Here is a 19,619-nt window from a genome sequence, read left to right as displayed (position 1 = left end):
ATTGTTCGCAAGTCAATACAGAATTCGGCCGACAGACAGCAGATTTGCAAGACTGGGCATGCTCAGAAAAGAAAAAACACAGGGAAAGTTAACCATCACATGACATCACTTCTGCAGTCGGCTGTAGTCGGCGGACAAAATTCTTGTGCAGTCTTTTGCACTTCAACAGACACCGACAGCCCGGGGACAAAAGACGGCCGATCGTTCGGCCGACGATCGGTACGTGTGTACGGGGCTTAAAACTGGAAGTGAGAAGCGCACTTGATTTCTGGCAGTTAGACAGGGATTTTACTGTTCTTTCAAACATTTAAAAAAAACACACAAATCCTGGGGAAATGTTCATAAATTGCAGAGATGTACTGAATATATATTTTTTTAGTTAGGCTCAGACATAAAAACTTTAATGTCCTATATATTTGCATTCATATTTCATGAGATGTAAAATAGTTTGCAGAATAGACAAATCTGCATATAGATATATTTACGAGATGCAAACAATCTGCCTAATTTGTGAGTCGATTTGCTAGTCATTAGCTGTAACCACGGCGACCGGCTAGATACAGCGCTAAAATAGGTAAAAATGTTACTCTGCCCTTTTTAGATGTAAAAAAAAAAAAAATTAAAAAGAAGGGGAACATGGTAATTGCTCTTAACCACTTCACCCCCAATACAGCCCCCTATGGATCAGAGCAGTTTTTACATGCCTGCTATGGACAGGTTTACTGAGCGATAATTTTGTCATTATTTAAGATGAATACATCTATTGGCTTTTTTTTTTTTTTTTAAAAAGGACAAGCAAAGGCTTCATTATATAGTCTTCCAAAATGATATATCTCTATCTATAGCTCTATCTAGATTTTTAGGGACTGGTATGGATGTGGGGGACCCCACGCAGTTTTTTTTTTTCTCCATAATTTTTAAATTGGCAGCAATTGTTTTTACAATCAGCTGTCAGCGGGAAAGCCCGCTGACAGCTGATGAGTCATCCGGTGGTTAGGACACCGGCAGGTGCCGGCCCCTAACAACCACTGCAAAAATGGATGCAAAAAACGGACCGTTTGTCCGCTGACATCCGTTCAGGTCCACTTCCATTTTTTAAAACGGAAGAAAAAGTAAGGGGGTTTCTTCCGTTTAAAAAAATGGAAGTTAAAGCGGAGTTCCACCCAAAAGTGGAACTTCCGCTTTAAATAGTTCTAACCCCCTGACATGCCACATTTGGCATGTCATTTTTGGGGGGGGGGGGGAGCGGGTACCTAATTATGACAGGTACCCGCTCCCACTTCCACTCGGAGCGCCGCGGCGCCCTGAGCGGAAGTTCTCCTCTCTCCCTCCCTCCCTGCAATCTTCTTGGACATGTCAGAGGTCCCAGAAGATTGCCGGCCAATCATGACGGGTAGCGCAACTCGCGCATTCGCGCAGTGCGTACCCGGCTGTGAAGCCGCAAACTGTCACAGCCGGGTGCCCACATCAGTGATGCCGGCGCCGCGGAGCAGAGAGGGAGAAGACAGCGCATCGCTGGACCGTGGGACAGGTGAGTGTGCGGTTAGGCTGGAACTCCGCTTTAATGAAGTCAGATATCAGTGGATGTTCATCCACTAACATCCACGTACCCATAGAAATACACGGGTGTCCGTTTTTCATCCATACTAGCTCATGCATACTAGCTCATTATGCCTTTGTCTTGCAGGGTTTGTTTTTGTTTTTTTTGTTTTTTTTTTAATAGTGAGGATACAACCGCTTTAAATTGTCAATAAAAGCCTTTGACACTTATGGAATGCTTGTAATTACACTTCACTATCCCATAGTAAGATCTAAAAACACTGAAGCAGAAGACTTTGTGAAAATCAATATTTGTGTCATTCTCAAAAACTTTGACCAGGGCTGTATACTGCAATTTTTATTTATTTATACTAGTAATGGCGGTGATCGGCGAACTTAAAGCGGGACTGCGATATTGTGGCAGACAATCTGACACTTTGTGGGAACCAGTGATACTAATACAGTGATTAGTGCTAAAAATATGCACTGTCACTGTACTAATGAAACCAGCTGGGAAGGGATTAAACATCTAGGGGGATCAAAGGGTTAAATGTGTGCCTAACCAGTGTTTCTTTTTGGGTTTACTCTGTGCTGCTTTCACTAAGAGCCGGTTCACACTAATCTGACTTGTCAGGCGACTTGGTCGCCTGACAAGTAGCGCTCCATTCTGTGCAATGGAACTGTTCTAAACAGAGCGACTCAAGTCGCTCCGACTTAGAAAAAGGTTCCTGCACTATTTTTGGGCGAAGTCGGAGCGACTTGCATTGACTTCTATTATGAGAAGTCGTTTGCAAGCCGCCATGAAGTCGTGCTGCACGTGCTCAAAGTCGCCCAAACTCGGGGCAACTTCAAAGTCGCCCAAAGTTGGGGCGACTGAGTCGGATTAGTGTGAACCAGCTCCAAGAGATGTGCTTTGCAGGGAAACAAAATCCACCACATCCCCACTGACAGGGCAGAGCTCTGTGTTGTTTACATAGGCAGAGCTCTGTCCAGTCGCTCTCCTTGCCGATCAGCGGGTGCCGGCGGGCATCCATTGGCCGGTACTCGCTGATTGGCGTCTGCTGTGACTAATAGGAGAAGCAGCGCACCCGTGTACCCCCTACCTGGAAGAGCAGAATGTGCCGAGCGGCTGCCCTGTAGCAGTAAAGCTACAATGGGCTGGTCACTAAGAGGTTAAGCGAACCCCCTGCGGCCCCTCAACCTGCCTGGTTGACAAATCCTGGGTTATAACCTATATTTAGACTCTGGCAGGGAACCACACTGCCACAAGTGTTAATTTGTATCTCTCCCTCTCCCCTTTGCACAATGTTTATAAATAATATTACTTTGTATCTCTTTTCTATCTGATCGAGGTTTAGAAACAATGTTACTTTTTATCTCTCCATTTTCTGTCTGATCAATGTTGGTAAACAAACAATGTTAATTTGTAGCTCTTGATTTTCTGTCCGATCAATGTTTATAAACAATGTTACTTTGTACACTGCTCAAAAAATTTAAAGAAACACTTTGAAAACACATCAGATCTCAGTGGGGAAAAATATCATGCTGGACATCGATACTGATGATATGGACTGGGTAATGTGTTAGGATCTATACTGGTATGGACTGGGTAATGTGTTAGGATCTATACTGGTATGGACTGGGTAATGTGTTAGGAAGGAAAGGATGCCACATTGTTTGATGGAAATGAAAATTATCACCCTACAGAGGGCTGAATTCAAAGACACCCTGAAAATCAAAGTGAAAAAATGATGCAGCAGGCTAGTCCATTTTGCTGAAATTTCATTGCAGCAACTCAGATTCGCACTCAGTAGTTTGTATGGCCCCCACGTGCTTGTATGCATGCCTGACAATGTTGGGGCATTCTCCTAATTAGACGGCAGATGGTTTCCTGGGGTATTTCCTCACAGATCTGGACCAGGGCATCACTGAGCTCCTGAACAGACTGAGGTTCAACCTGGCGACATCGGATGGACCGAAACATAATATCCCAGAGGTTTTCTATTGGATTTAGGTCAGACGAGTGTGGGGGCCATTCAATGGTATCAATTCCTTCATCCTCCAGGAACTGGCTGCATACTCTCTCCACATGAGGCTGGGCATTGTTGTGCACCAGGAGGACTCACTGCACCAGCGTAGGGTCTGACAATGGGTCCAAAGATTTCATCCCAATACCTAATGCAGTCAGGGTGCCATTGTCTAGCCTGTAGAGGTCTGTGCATCCCTCCATGAATATGCTTCCCCAGACCATCACTGACCCACCACCAAACCAGTCATGCTGAACGATGTTACAGGCAGCATAATGTTCTCCATGGCTTCTCCTGACCCTTCCACGTCTGTCACATGTGCTCAGGGCAATCCTGCTCCCATCTGTGAAAAGCACAGGGTGCCAGTGGTGGAGCTGCCTCTTCTGGTGTTCAATGGCAAATGCCTATCCAGCTCCATGGTGCCAGGAAGTGAGCACATGGCCCACTAGGACATCGGGCCCTCAAGCCACCCTCATGAAGTCTGTTTCTGGTTGTTTGGTGTATTGATGGAGGTCATTTTGTAGGGCTCTGGCAGTGCTCATCCTGGTTCTCCTTGCACAAAAGGAGCAGATACCGGTCCTGCTGATGGGTTAAGGACCTTCTATGGCCCTGTCCAGCTCTCCCAGAGTAACTGCCTGTCTCCTGTAATCTCCTCCATGCTCTTGAGACAGTGCTGGGAGACACAGCAAGCCTTCTGGCAATGGCACATATTAATGTGCCGTCCTGGAGGTGTTGGACTGCCTGTGCAACCTCTATAGGGCCCAGGTATCTCCTCATGCTACCAGTAGTGACACTGACCCTAACCAAATGCAAAACTAGTGAAAAACAGAAAAGAGGAGTAGGGAAAAAAATGTCAGTGTCCTCCACCTGTAAAACCCTTCCTGTTTTGGAGGTTGTCTCATTGTTGCCCATCTAGTGCACCTGTTAATTTCATTAACATCAAAGCAGCTGAAACTGATTAACAATCCTCTCTGCTACTTAACTGACCAGATCAATATTCCAGGAGTCTGACTTGATGCTATACTGATCAAAGTTTATAAAGCAATGTCACTTTGAATTGCTCTCGCTCCCGCTCTCTCTCTCTCTCATCTGAACGATGTTTATAAACAATGGGTTTAGAATAACCAAGGAAGTAAATAACTACAAATAATTACCCTATTCCTCTGTATCCCAGGATTTGTACAATTTCTGCATTTATTTCCCTAAAGAAGCATCACTCTCCTGCCAAGCAAGTCGTATTTCTGTGATGTCATCATGTACAGTGCAGGACCACCAGTCCGGCCTTGTTTAGGAGGATTGCGGGGACCTCTTCATATTCCAGGATATTGGGAGGAGAGTGCTGGCTGCAAGTGGAGCGAGGAATAAGGCAGGCCATACATTGGTCATCTTTTCCTTCCCCAGAGGGAAGCCAGGTACGAAGTATTTTCAAGAGAAGTCAGTAATGGCAGCACAGCATGGAGCGATATAAAGTGAAGGATCCTATTTTCTCTGTGTCTGCTGGTATTTTTACATACACATTCCTGAATTTTATAAGCAGCTAAAAATGACATGTATGATTAACCATCCTATTGCCATGAGAGCGGCACCAGTATGGTCTGACATCTCCAAAAGGACAGCAGATTGTGTCCCTGGGCTCTCCTGTCACCGCAGCCGCACAACCTGATCCCCACCGAATGTCATCGCGTCACCATCATTGGGGATGGCGACGTCCCCTCTGCCTGGATCAGAGCCTTCTGGGAGGGGGAGGGGGGGTGAGTAAACCCAGATGAGGTGTCTGCTGTCTCTGTCACCGCGCTCACAGCCCCGGCTCCTCTGTCCTTGTTTATTTGAAGTCTGCAGAGTCCAACGATACCATCGGAATCTCTGCAACGTCCTACTGACAGCGGCTGTATGAAAACCTTTCCTTTGCTGTTATACATACAGCTGAAGATGAATGAAGCTGGATCAGCAATGGAGAGAGGAACAAGGGGAATATTTTTGGTGGATTTTGTTGGGATGGAATCTCTAGACCTCCGTCAAGCTATTTTCCGACTTTAAATGTTAATGTGATAAAAGGTCAGTAAACTTGTAGATGTTCCACTTTTGCAAAACATGACTGCTGAGATTGCTCGAAAACAACCGACGTTCACCACGGTTGCGCCTTTCTGAATTTGTTTTCCCTATGGACGCCGACCTCACACATCAAAAGTTTTAGGCAGGTGTGATGCTAATGCTGTAAATCAAAGGGTGTCCAAACTGAGGCCAGGGGGCCAGACACAGCCCTTTGCTTGTTTTCATCTGTCCCTTGCAGGTACTATTTCATCTACTGGCACCAACGATGGGGCAGAATCCATCCCAGCGGCACCAACGAAGGGGCGGAATTCCTCCCAGCGGCACCAACGATGGGGCAGAATTCCTCCCAGCGGCACCTACGATGGGGCAGAACTCCTCCCAGCGGCACCAACGATGGGGCGGAATTCCTCCCAGCGGCACCAACGATGGGGCGGAATTCCTCCCAGCGGCACCAACGATGGGGCGGAATTCCTCCCAGCGGCACCAACGATGGGGCGGAATTCCTCCCAGCGGCACCAACGATGGGGCGGAATTCCTCCCAGCGGCACCAACGATGGGGCGGAATTCCTCCCAGCGGCACCAACGATGGGGCGGAATTCCTCCCAGCGGCACCAACGATGGGGCGGAATTCCTCCCAGCGGCACCAACGATGGGGCGGAATTCCTCCCAGCGGTACCAACGATGGGGCGGAATTCCTCCCAGCGGTACCAACGATGGGGCGGAATTCCTCCCAGCGGTACCAACGATGGGGCAGAATTCCTCCCAGCGGTACCAACGATGGGCAGAATTCCTCCCAGCGGCACCAACGATGGGGCAGAATTCCTCCCACCGCCTCCAACGATGGGGCAGAATTCCTCCCACCGCCTCCAACGATGGGGCAGAATTCCTCCCACCGCCTCCAAGGATAGGGCAGAATTCCTCCCACCGCCACCAACGATGGGGCAGAATTCCTCTCACCGCCACCAACGATGGGGCAGAATTCCTCCCACCGCCACCAACGATGGGGCAGAATTCCTCCCACCGCCACCAACGATGGGGCAGAATTCCTCTCACCGCCTCCAACTATGGGGCGGAATTCCTCCCACCGCCTCCAACTATGGGGCGGAATTCTTCCCACCGCCTCCAACGATGGGGCGGAATTCCTCCCACGATGGGGCGGAATTCCTCCCACGATGGGGCGGAATTCCTCCCACCGCCTCCAACGATGGGGGGGGGAATTCCTCCCACCGCCTCCAACGATGGGGAGGAATTCCTCCCACCGCCTCCAACGATGGGGCGGAATTCCTCCCACCGCCTCCAACGATGGGGCAGAAATACTCCCACTGGCACCAAAGCTGAAGCAGAATGCCATCCACTGACGCCAAAACTGGGGCATGTTCTACCCCCACTGGCCCTAGTCTGGCCCTCCTAAATTCTGGAGGCCCTTTGTTCAGAAAGTTTGGAGAACCCTACTGTAAATGAGGAACGCTTTGAGAATTCAAAGTGTTAATAGAGAGCCAGAGAGAAACCCAAATCAAATAAATAATTTGATGTTACCCCCCTTTGTCTTCAAACCAACATCGATTCTTCTAGGTAGACTTGCACACAGTATTTGAAGGAACTCGGCAGGTAGGATGTTCTATGTACATCTTGGAGAACTAATCACAGATCTTCTGTGGATGTTGGCTGCCTCAGATCTCTTCATGGCATCCCAGACAGACTCCATGATGGTGAGATCAGGGCTCTGTGTGGGCAAAACCATCACTTCCAGGACTCATTGTTCTTCTTTACACTAAAAGACAGTTATCAATTACATTGGCTGAATGCTTTGGATTGTTGTTTTTTCTGCAGAATAAATTTGGCACCAATCACACACCTCCCTGATGGTATGGCATAATGGGGAAGTATCTGCCTGTATTTCTCAGCATTGAGGACACCATTGATTCTGACCAAATCTCCATTTGCAGAATTGCAGCACCCAAACTTGCAAGGAACCTTCACCATGCTTTACAGTTGGCTGCAGACAGTCATTGTACGGCTCTCCAGCCCTTCCCCCAACAAACTGCCTCCTGCTGTAGCCAAATATCTTACATTGTGACTCATCAGCCCAGAGCACCTGCTGTCATTTTTCTGCACCCCAGTTCTTATGTTTTCCTGCATAGTCGAGTCGCTTAGCCGCGTTTCCATGTCGGAGTCTTTTTGGCAACAATTCTTCCATGAAGACCACTTCTGGCCAGACTTCTCTGGACAGTAGATGGGTGTACTTGGGTACCACTAGATTCCACCAGTTCTGTGCTGATGGCACTGATGGAAAGCTTCCAATGTGGAAGGGAAATAAGCATGATGTGTCTTTCATCTGCTGAATTAAGTTTCTTCGTTTGACCACTGCGTCTCTGCTCCTCAACGTTACCCGACCACTGCGTCTACACTCCTCAACGTAACCCGACCACCGCGTCTATGCTCCTCAACGTTACCCGACCACTGCGTCTACACTCCTCAACGTTACCCAACCACTGCGCCTCTGCTCCTCAACGTTACCCGACCACTGCATCTACGCTCCTCAACGTTACTTACGTTAGTTGTTTTCTTTTTGTAGTCTCTCTTTTCCTCTGTTTTTACCTGGTGATCTGGCCAGTAACACACCTCCTGTATTAGAGCACCCCCACTCTAGATGAAGGAGCACCTTTGGATAGCAGCATTGTCATTCTGGGGGTAGGGGAGTGTTGGATGGACTAGCAGCTTTAGATACACTAACAAATTGAAGCCAAATCTTACACTTTACAGTTTTGTTCCTTTTCAGATAAAGGCTTTACATCGATAGAAAAAAAAGCTGATCAAGGACCCATGTCAGTGTCAAATAGTACATCCACATCTAAGCATCGGTAAGCTGAAATATAAGAAATTTTTGCTTTTGGGTTTAACCATTTGCTGACCGCCCCCGTTTTTCTGCTACAGGGTGCAGCGACGACCATTCCATAAGGGGTGCCTCCCCCTAATCTCCATGCGGGGCACCGGACACCGGGTTCTACAAGTTTTTTTTAAGCACATGATTATAGCCGAAGGCTCTAATTGGCTTAAAAAAGGTTGGGCTTGGGGCGCAGAGCTGGGCTGGTGAGCGAGGCTGGCGGGGGGTGAATTGCAGGGCGGCAGCTGTGCGCCGGATAGCATATAAGAGGAGAGGAGAGGGGGGGGGGGAGGAGAGGGGAGGAAGAGGAGAGGGGGGGAAAGAGGAGAGGAGAGGGGGGGGAAAGAGGAGAGGAGAGGGGGGGAAAGAGGAGAGGAGAGGGGGGGGAAAGAGGAGAGGAGAGGGGGGGGAAAGAGGAGAGGAGAGGGGGGGGAAAGAGGAGAGGAGAGGGGGGGGAAAGAGGAGAGGAGAGGGGGGGGAAAGAGGAGAGGAGAGGGGGGGGAAAGAGGAGAGGAGAGGGGGGGAAAGAGGAGAGGAGAGGGGGGGGAAAGAGGAGAGGAGAGGGGGGGGAAAGAGGAGAGGAGAGGGGGGGAAAGAGGAGAGGAGAGGAGAGTGGGGGAAAGAGGAGAGGAGAGGGGGGGAAAGAGGAGAGGAGAGGAGAGGGGGGGGAAGAGGAGAGGAGAGGGGGGGAAAGAGGAGAGGAGAGGGGGGGAAAGAGGAGAGGGGGGGAAAGAGGAGAGGAGAGGGGGGGGGAAAGAGGAGAGGAGAGGGGGGGGGGAAGAGGAGAGGAGAGGGGGGGGGGGAAGAGGAGAGGAGAGGGGGGGGGGAAGAGGAGAGGAGAGGGGGGGGGGAAAGAGGAGAGGAGAGGGGGGGGGAAAGAGGAGAGGAGAGGGGGGGGGGAAAGAGGAGAGGAGAGGGGGGGGAAAGAGGAGAGGAGAGGGGGGGGAAAGAGGAGAGGAGAGGGGGGGGGGGGGAAGAGGAGAGGAGAGGGGGGGGGGGGGAAAGAGGAGAGGAGAGGGGGGGGGGGAAAGAGGAGAGGAGAGGGGGGGTGGGAAGAGGAGAGGGGGGGGGAAGAGGAGAGGAGGGGGAGAGAAGAGGGGGGGGAGAGGAGAGGAGGGAGAGAGGAGAGGGGGGGAGAGAGGAGAGGGGGGGGAGAGAGGAGAGGGGGGGAGAGAGGAGAGGGGGGGAGAGGAGAGGGGGGGGAGAGGAGAGGGGGGGGGGAGAAGAGAAGAGGGAGGGGGGAAGAGAAGGGTGGGGGAAGAGAAGGGTGGGGGAAGAGAAGGGTGGGGGAAGAGAAGGGTGGGGGAAGAGAAGGGTGGGGGAAGAGAAGGGTGGGGGAAGAGAAGGGTGGGGGAAGAGAAGGGTGGGGGAAGAGAAGGGTGGGGGAGAGGAGAGAGTGGGGGAGAGGAGAGGGTGGGGGAGAGGAGAGGGTGGGGGAGAGGAGAGGGGGGGAGAGGAAGAGAGAGGGGGGGGGAAGAGGAGAGGGGGGGAAGAGGAGAGGGGGGGGAAGAGGAGGGGGGGGAAGAGGAGGGGGGGGAAGAGGAGGGGGGGGGAAAGAGGAGAGGGGGGGAAGAGGAGAGGGGGGAAGAGGAGAGGGGGGAAGAGGAGAGGGGGGCATTGTTTCTTGTGTTTCTGCAAAGCAGGGACACAGATCTATGCCTTCCCTTATTAAAAGCAAATCCCCCCACTGTACACAAGCACTGGCTAGGAGCACATTTAACCCTTTGATCTCCCAAAGTTAACCCCTTCCCAGCCAGTGCCATTAGTACAGTGACAGTGCATATTTTTAGCACTGATTACTGTATTAGTGTCACAAGTGTCAGGGATTTCTTTACTAAAGCTAGAGAGGGCAAAATTAGTCACAGTTCAGCAGAGAAACCAACCAGATTCCAGGTTTTATTGCCAAAGCTTAACAAGTTGAGGTTAGAAGCTGATTGGTTTCTCTGCAGAATTGTGACTAATTTTGCCCTGCAAAGCTTTAGTATATAAACCCCTTTGTGTCCAAATTGTCGCCGCAATATTGCAGTCCCTCCATAATTCGCTTATCGATGCCATTACTAGTATAAAAATAAAGAAATAAAAATTCCAGTACATATATCATAGTTTGCAGACAGCATAACTTTTGTGCAAACAGATCAATATACGTTTATTGGGATTTCTTTTTACCAAAAATATGTAGCATTTTTAGGTGATCAAATACCACCAAAAGAAAGCTCTATTCATGTGAAAAAAAGGGCATCAATTTTATTTGTGTACAGCGTCACATGACAGTGCAATTGTCAGTTAAAATAATGCGGTGCCGTATCGCAAAAAAATGGCCTGCTCAGGAGGGTAAATCTCCTAGAGGTCAAGTAGTTAATAGCGCTTTAAAAGGGGAAGAGGAATTCAACTGAAGAAGATTTGATGCAGGGAGGTGGCCGTTCCTCTCAGTAATCAATGGCAAAGCTTCAATTAGGCTTTAACTGCCCAAAACCTGAGAGGGGTGACCCTTCATTGCACGGTGAACAAGGCATAAAATCCGACGGGGTGAAAAGATTACAGTTGGGATAACTCAATTTGCATCGCTTCCCGGAACGGTAATGTGATCCAACAGGACTTTCCACCTGCCTCTCCTATCGGCCGCATACCAATGTAAACAGGGAGATGCTGAGCGAAGACGGATCTGAGCTCCGGCACACGTATGAGCGTATGAGGATTCTACAATCAGACTCATTGCCGCGGCATGAAGGAGAGACAACGGCAGGTGATGAACAGCAGGGAGAACGAGAGAAAAAGAAAAAGAAAGACAGAAAAAGAGAGAAAGAAAAAAAGACAGAAAGACGGAAAAAGAGAGAAAGAAAAGACAGAAAAAGAGAGAAAAAAAAAAAACGGAAAAAGAGAAAAAAAAAAAAAAAGACAGAAAAGGAGAAGAAAAAGACAGAGAGAAAAAAAAAAGAGAAAGAAAGAATAAGAGAAAAAAAGGGAGAGAAAAGATAATAAAAAAAAAAAAAAAAAAAAAAAAAAAAAAGGGGGGGGGGGGAGTTTCTAAGGCCCCTTTCACTTATACGGTCCATTCAGTTCATCAGTTCAGTCACGTTTTTTGTCTTTAGTCAACGTCCGTTTTCATCGCAGTTCATATCCGTTTTTCGTCAGTTGTCATCCGTTTTTCATCCGTTTTTCGTCAGTTGTTATCCGTTTTTCATCCGATCTGTTTTTTGACGGATGAAAAATAGGGCATTCATCCGCTCAAAAAAACGGACATTGACGGAAGCGGATGAAAACAGATGATCATCCGTTTTTACATAGAGATACATTGATGTCCGTTTTTCATCCGTCAACGGATGGATGGAAAGTGGACAAACGGACAGCATGTGTGAAAGGGGCCTAAGGGCTCATCCATACCAGGTGTGCTGGATGCAAGGACTCCATCAGAACAATTGTTCTCTATATGCTCGGTTCACACCATACCAATATGAGGCATCTAGTCGCCCCTTGATATCACATAGGGGGGGGGGGGGGGGGGAATATCATATAGTGGGATATCAGGCGTCTATTCGCCCCTTTACATCACATAGGGGGAAATCAGGGGTCTACTCGACTCTTGATATATGGGGGAATATCAGGGGTCTATTTAAACCTTAATATGATATGGGGGGATATCAGGGGTCTATTCAACCCTTAGGATTCATATTAAGGGGGAGGAATATCAGGGGGTCTATTCAACCCTTGGTATTATATGGGGGGATATCAGGGGTCCATTCAACCCTTGGTATCATATTGGGGGGACATCGGGTGTCTGTTCAACCTTTGCTATCATATTGCTGCATATCAGGGGTCTATTCAACCCTTGGTATCATATTGGGGGGATATCAGGGGTCTATTAAACCCTTGATTATATATATTGGGGGGATATCTGGGGTCTACTCAACCCTTGATATTATATGGGGGAATATCAGGGGTCTATTGGACCCTAGTTAATGAGCTATAAGGGATCCATTTAAACCTTGACATGATATGGGGGGAATCTCAGGGATCTATTCCCCCCCCCATATGATACCAAAGGTTGGATATCAGGGGTCCATTCAACCCTTGGTATCATATTGGGGGGATATCAGGTGTCTGTTCAACCTTTGATATCATATTGCTGCATATCAGGGGTCTATTAAACCCTTGATTATATATATTGGGGGATATCTGGGGTCTACTCAACCCTTGATATCATATGGGGGGGTATCAGGGGTCTATTGGACCCTAGTTAATAAGATATAAGGGATCTATTTAACCCTTGACATGATATGGGGGGGGGGATCTCAGGGGTCTATTCAACCCTTGGTATCATATTGTGGGATATCTGGGGTCTACTCATCCCTCCATATAATATCAAGGGTTATCAGGGGTCTATTGGACCCTAATTAATGAGATATAAGGGATCTATTTAACCCTTGACATGATATGGGGGGAATCTCAGGGGGTCTATTCAACCCTTGATATATGAGGGAATATGAAGGTCTATTGGACCCCTGTTAATGAGATATAATTGGTCTACTTTACCCCTGATGTCTCGCCTGTCTTTGCCTGGAGCTAATGGAGCGCAGATCGAATGATAGCTGAACGCAATGCATGTCTTTTTTCATTCTAGCTAGGAAAGATTAGTGATTGGATGTTCACTGCTCTCCCCTTCCTTTTACCCAGCGATACCCACCAAAGGTGTCTTGGGCCCGCAGGTGGAACAGCGGAGCCCGGGGAAACATGACAGAAGGTGCGAGCAGGCGCACTACCAGGGGCCCCTGAAAGCGATCAGGTGTGATATACGCCGGTGGCAGCAAAGGGGTTAAACCTACTCGCTAAAATCTCTAAATAACAGCTAACATGTCAATAAAGTTGTTTTCCATCTTTTAAAATGTGCGACTTTCATTCAAATTATACTCAGTGATCCTGCCATAAAGATCCTTGTTCAGGCACTTCCTGTTTCAGGGTGACAACTGCTCTGTCCCTGTCTGTTAATTATGTTCACTCTGTCAAATGCAGCCCAATGTGCGCCAACACATACAGGGCAGGCACAGGCCACTGTTGCCCCTATTAGATAGGCGGCCCAGTCCTCGGGGGAGAAGCCATTTCAGTCCAGGAGAGGAGCCGCTACAATTGTGCAAGACTGACCCGAGGGAGGAATTAAAGCCTTGGTCAGTTTTTTTTTTTTTTTTTTTTTACTGCTGTGTCCCCATTGTGGAGATTTTTCCTCACTTCCTGTCCTGTGACACCCAGGTCAATGCTCAGAGCTAAACTTCTTATTTATGGAAAGCGTCCTCTATGTAGAACTTAGGAGGGACCATTAAGTATGAACATATTAAAAGGTAAGAATAAAATAATAATAATAATAGTAGCAGCAGATTTGTGGGAGAATCTCTTCCCACGCACCACAGCATGGCAAAATGTCGATCATCTATGACAGCCGCATATCATTATGATCTTTTATTTATGTCTCTCCATTATATACTGTAAGACATTACAGAGGAGTATACAGTAAACAGAGGGAAACTTCATTGTTAAAGGAAACCTGTCACAAAGCAAAACACACGTGAGACGCCTCAGATGGAAGCGGCCATTCGCTGACTCCTACTCTGTACCCCCCCCCCCCACTCCCCACTATATACCGTATTATACCACACTCTGCAATCCCTATATCCCCCAATATTCCTTATTCTGCACCCCCCATTACCCAACACTCTGCCCCCCCCCCCATTAACCTCACATTCTGCACCCCCTGCATCCCCCCCATTACCCCACACTCTGCCCCCACTGATTACCCTATGCTCTGCCCCCCCCCCCCATTACCCCACATTCTGCACCCCCTGCATCCCCCCATTACCCCAAATTCTGCACCCCCTGCATCCCCCACATTCTGCATCCCCCCACATTCTGCACCGCACCTCCTGCATCCCCCCATTACCCCACATTCTGCACCTCCTTCATCCCCCCCATTACCCCACATTCTGCACCTCATGCATCCCCCCCATTACCCCCCATTCTGCACCTCTTGCATCCCCCCCATTATCCCACATTCTGCACTACCCATTACCCCACATTCTGCACCCCCTGCATCCCCCCACACTCTGCCCCCACTCATTACCCCACATTCTGCACCTCCTGCATCCCCCCACATTCTGCCCCCCTGCATTCCCCCATTGCCCCACATTCTGCACCTCCTGCATCCCCCCCATTACCCCACATTCTGCACCTCATGCATCCCCCCCCCATTACCCCCCATTCTGCACCTCTTGCATCCCCCCATTATCCCACATCCTGCATCCCCCACACTCTGCCCCCCCCATTAACCCACATTCTGCCCCCCTGCACCCCCCCCCCCATTACCCCACATTCTGCACCCCCTGCATCCCCCGATTACCTCACATTCTGCACCCCTGCACCCCCCCCCCCATTACACCACATTCTGCACCTCCTGCATCCCCCCATTCTGCACCGCCTGAATCCCCCCATTACCCCACAATCTGCACCCCCTGCATCCCTCATTAACCCACATTCTGTATCCCCTGCATCCCCCATTACCCCATATTCTGCACCCCCTACATTCCCTACATTTTGCTCCCCCTGCACCCCCCCCAATTACTCCACATTCTGCACCCCCTGCATCCCCCCCATTAGCCCACATTCTGCACCCCCCCATTACCCCACATTCTGCACCCCCCTGCATCCCCCATTTTACAACTGTGGGGGAGGTGCTTGTACTAGGAGAATGCATGAATTGGTGTCCCTGCTTAGCAGAGACACGGGATCCATGCCTTCTTTACTGACAGACTGCCGTTCTGCCTGTGTACCGCAGCATCAGCAGGTGCCGGTGTACATCAAGTCCGTCGCACCCGCAGATCAGCCCCTGATGTGTATAATTACAACGGGAGCGGACCGCCGGCAATCCACATCCACTATTTGTAATCCTTATGCTGTCAGCATTAGTAAATATGATATAATAAGAGGTGTAGCACCCTCCTAGGTAGGTGATAGTGAGAGAGTATAGTTTTGGCTCTGTCCGCTTATCAGAGGGGCTGCAGGTAAATCTATATTGTTCTCTGCCTACCAGAGAGCAGGATCTGCTTGTGAGGTCTGCTCATTGTGCTCAGTATGCCATTCATTCAGTCTGAAGAGTGTTTCATGCTGGTCCAATAGGGAGGCATGTTGGACAGTGGGAGGAAACCTGAGGAATGGGTGCATAGGCTTTTGATACAATCCTGGTGATTGGCAGAGGGCAGGTCGCCTCGGTGCATTATGGGATACTGTATAAAAGCCAGGAGCACATGTGCTGCGGGGTCTTTGGCTGGAGAACAGAGTCCTGGAGGGAGGGGGTGGCTGCCTAATCCTCTGTAGAGGTGTCATGCGGTCGCAGGAGGCCTTCCAGAGGAGCGGTTGAGAGGAGCTGAACCCTGAGGTCCAGGAAAGCTGACTGAGGGGAAGACACTGGAGACCCTGGGACTAAAGTATTGTGAGTACAGGGACTCGTGTCAAGGGGCCTGACCTGAGGGGGGCCACCCCTGCTCATAGGATAGTCAGTGGACAGGTGTCAGCAGAGGAAGAGAAAGAGGGTACTGGGGAGAGTGTCTGAAGATAATTGTTTGTTCACCGAGTCATCTTAGGGAAAGAGACTCAATTCAAATTCATCCAAAGTGTCAGGGTGAATTGACAGCCTGGCTGTATCAGAAGATAGGAGTCCTTAACATTGTCTATAATTAAATTGGAGTATCCCACTACTTCCTTCTCCTATCCCCATTTTACATTAAAACCACAAAACAACCCAATACCCCTGGACTGATTATTGGAGTGAGACGAGTGAAGGAATTCATGACTATGTGCTGGTAACTCAGGGGGACCCGTAGAGCTTGTTCACACCACATACAGTATCTCACTAAAGTGAGTACACCCCTCACATTTTTGTAAATATTTTATTCTATCGTTTCATGTGACAACACTGAAGAAATGACACTTTGCTACAATGTAAAGTAGTGAGTTGTATAACAGTGTAAATTTGTTGTCCCCTCAAAATAAGTCAACACACAGCCATTAATGTCTAAACTGCTGGCAACAAAAGTGAGTACACCCCTAAGTGAAAATGTCCAAATTGGGCCCAACGTGACAATATTTTGTGTGGCCACCATTATTTTCCAGCACTGCCTAAACCCTCTTGGGCATGGAGTTCACCAGAGCTTCACAGGTTGTCACTGGAGTCCTCCTCCATGACGACATCACAGAACTTGGGGATGTTAGAGACCTTGCGCTCCTCCACCTTCCATTTGAGGATGCCCCACAGATGCTCAATAGGGTTTAGGTCTGGAGAGATGATTGGCCAGTCCATCACCTTTACCCTCAGCTTCTTTAGCAAGGCAGTGGTGGTCTTGGAGGTGTGTTTGGGGTCGTTATCATGTTGGAATACTGCCCTGCGGCCCAGTCTCCGAAGGGAGGGGATCATGCTCTGCTTCAGTATGTCACAGTACATGTTGGCATTCATGGTCTCCTCAGTGAACTGAAGCTCCCCAGTGCCGGCAGCCCCAGACCATGACACTCCCACCACCATGCTTGACTGTAGGCAAGACACACTTGTCTTTGTACTCCTCACCTGGTTGCCGCCACACACACTTGACACCATCTGAACCAAATAGGTTCATCTTGGTCTCATCAGACCACAGGTCATGGTTCCAGTAATCCATGTCCTTAGTCTGCTTGTCTTCAGCAAACTGTTTTCGGGCTTGGTTGTGCATCATCTTTAGAAGAGGCTTCCTTGTGGGATGACAGCCATGCAGACCAATTTGATGCAGTGTGCGGCGTATGGTCTGAGCACTGACAGGCTGACCCCCCCCCCCCCCCACCCCCACCCCTTCAACCTCTGCAGCAATGCTGGCAGCACTCATACATCTATTTCCCAAAGAAAACCGCTGGATATGACGCTGAGCACGTGCATTCAACTTCTTTGGTCGACCATGGTGAGTCCTGTTCTGAGTGGAACCTGTCCTGTTAAACTGCTGTATGGTCTTGGCCACCGTGCTGCAGCTCAGTTTCAGGGTCTTGGCAATCTTCTTATAGCCTAGGCCATCTTTATGTAGAGCAACATTTCTTTTTTTCAGATCCTCAGAGAGTTCTTTGCCATGAGGTGCCATGTTGAACTTCCAGTGACCAGTATGAGAGAGTGAGAGCGATAACACCAAATTTAACTCACCTGCTTCCCATTCACACCTGAGACCTTCTAACACTAACGAGTCACATGACACCGGGGAGGGAAAATGGCTAATTGGGCCCAATTTGAACATTTTCACTTAGGGGTGTACTAACTTTTGTTGCCAGTGGTTTAGACATTAATGGCTGTGTGTTGAGTTATTTTGAGGGGACAGCAAATTTACACTGTTAGACCCCGTTCACACTGGGGCGACTTGTCAGGCGACCTGGTCGCCTGACAAGTTGCCGTGGGTCGCCTGCCATAGAGTAGCACAGGACCCGTTCTAATAGGAGCGACACAAGTCGCTCCAACTTAGAAAAAGGGTCCTGAGCTTCTTTGGGGCGACCTGGAGGCGACCTGCATTGACTTCAATGATATGAAGTCCGTGCAGGTCTCCCCGAGGTCGCGGTGCGCTCTGTGCACCGCGACCTTGCAGGTCGCCCCGGCAAGTCGGGTCGCTGCAATGTGAACCGGCTCTTATACAAGCTGTACACTCACTGCTTTACATTGTAGCAAAGTGTCATTTCTTCAGTGTTGTCAAAAGATAGAATAAAATATTTATAAAAATGTGAGGGGTGTACTCACTTTTGTGAGATACTGATATATATATATATGTGTGTGTGTGTTTTTATTTATTATCATTAACGCAAAATGAAGAAAACGCTCCTAAAACTCCCCGCACTGTGCGGCATGCAGAGATGTGAGCACAGCCGATAACCTGGTAGGGCTTACCACATACATCGTGTGCATTCTGCTGCAGTTCAGGCAAAAAAAAAAGGATTCTCATCCAATCAAATTTAGCAGCGTTGGATTCCTGCGCTACGGCAGACAGATGGGGCAAAAAAAAAAACTGTCTTCGCTGCACAGATGGCGTGTGACCCGAATTTTCCCATTGGGGGCAAATGAATAAGGGGGGGGGGGGTTAAAAAATAAATAAAAAAATACAGGACTCAGAGATGACAAACAATTTGCATGATGCACATCTAGGGTTGCCCCTCATCCCTTAAGACCAGGATACACATGAATTACACCGGTTCTGTGGCTGATATAATGCACATAAGACAATTAATGAGTTTAATTACCACCTTAATCAGCCCCAGAACCTGTGTAATTAATGTGTGTCCTGGTTTAAAGGACTGAGGTGGCACCACTATCCATGTCCATGGTGACAGGGTCACTGAGATCAAAGCAGGTCCCTCAGTGACACCATAGAGAGCTCCTGACACCTGCAGCAGTTCAGAGGCTGAAGGTGCCCTTTGACCCCCCAGCTTGCACCCACCTACCCCTTCCCCTCCCCTTACAGCCTGCACTCACCTCTGCCCAGCTGCAGCTGATCAGCTCTACTTCCTGCTTTCCCTGTACACGTGTCTGAGAAACAGCCGGCGCCCCGCCTTTCCTGCGCGCCACTGGCTGCCGGGCCGAAGTCACCGCCCCCTTCTCACTTCTACTGGCCGCGGTGCGTGTCACTCACTTCTCTCGTTCATTTTTTAGGTTCTCGCCTGTGTTTCCCGCAGAAAACTGACGCGGGAGGGAGAGACCCGCAAAGACAAGAGCAGAGAAGAGGGAGGATGTTATAAAAAAGTAAAAATAAACTGCCAGGGGTCCCTCTTATCTGCTGATTTCATCACCTGTGTAAATATTTATATCATGTGCATGTGTTTATAAATATAGACTTTTTTTTAACACAAAATGTAAAAAAAAAAAGCAGAACGTTTTTACACAATAAAGTAGAACTATAAGCAAAACATAAAATTTTTTTTTTGGGATAGATTAAAGCGGAGTTCCGGGCACAAAATCGATATTTTTTTTTCGTGCCCCTCCGCTAGTTCGACATCACCTGAAAAGGAATTGGATAGTTAGGTTTTTTTTTTTTTTTGTTTACTCACCTTGTAAATGAAGATCGTAAATACTCACCTCAGGGTAC

At 48.8% G+C, this 19,619-nt stretch overlaps 1 protein-coding gene across 1 annotated transcript in view; it reads right to left on the bottom strand.

Moving 5' to 3' along the window:
• Positions 1 to 19,076, bottom strand: part of SLC39A11 (solute carrier family 39 member 11) — a 401,122-nt gene extending 382,046 nt beyond the window's left edge. Inside the window, exon 1 of the mRNA XM_082271821.1 lies at positions 19,010 to 19,076. The gene's annotated coding sequence lies outside the window, so the exon portion shown is untranslated. The remainder of the gene's footprint in view (positions 1 to 19,009) is intronic.
• Positions 19,077 to 19,619: the final 543 nt, after the last annotated feature.

The sequence above is a fragment of the Pelophylax lessonae genome (genome assembly GCF_965119305.1).
Source record: "Pelophylax lessonae genome assembly, chromosome: 11".
In the NCBI taxonomy this organism is placed as follows: Eukaryota; Metazoa; Chordata; class Amphibia; order Anura; family Ranidae; genus Pelophylax; species Pelophylax lessonae.
Note: the sequence above shows the minus strand (reverse complement) of the source record. Positions and strands in the feature narration are given on the sequence as shown.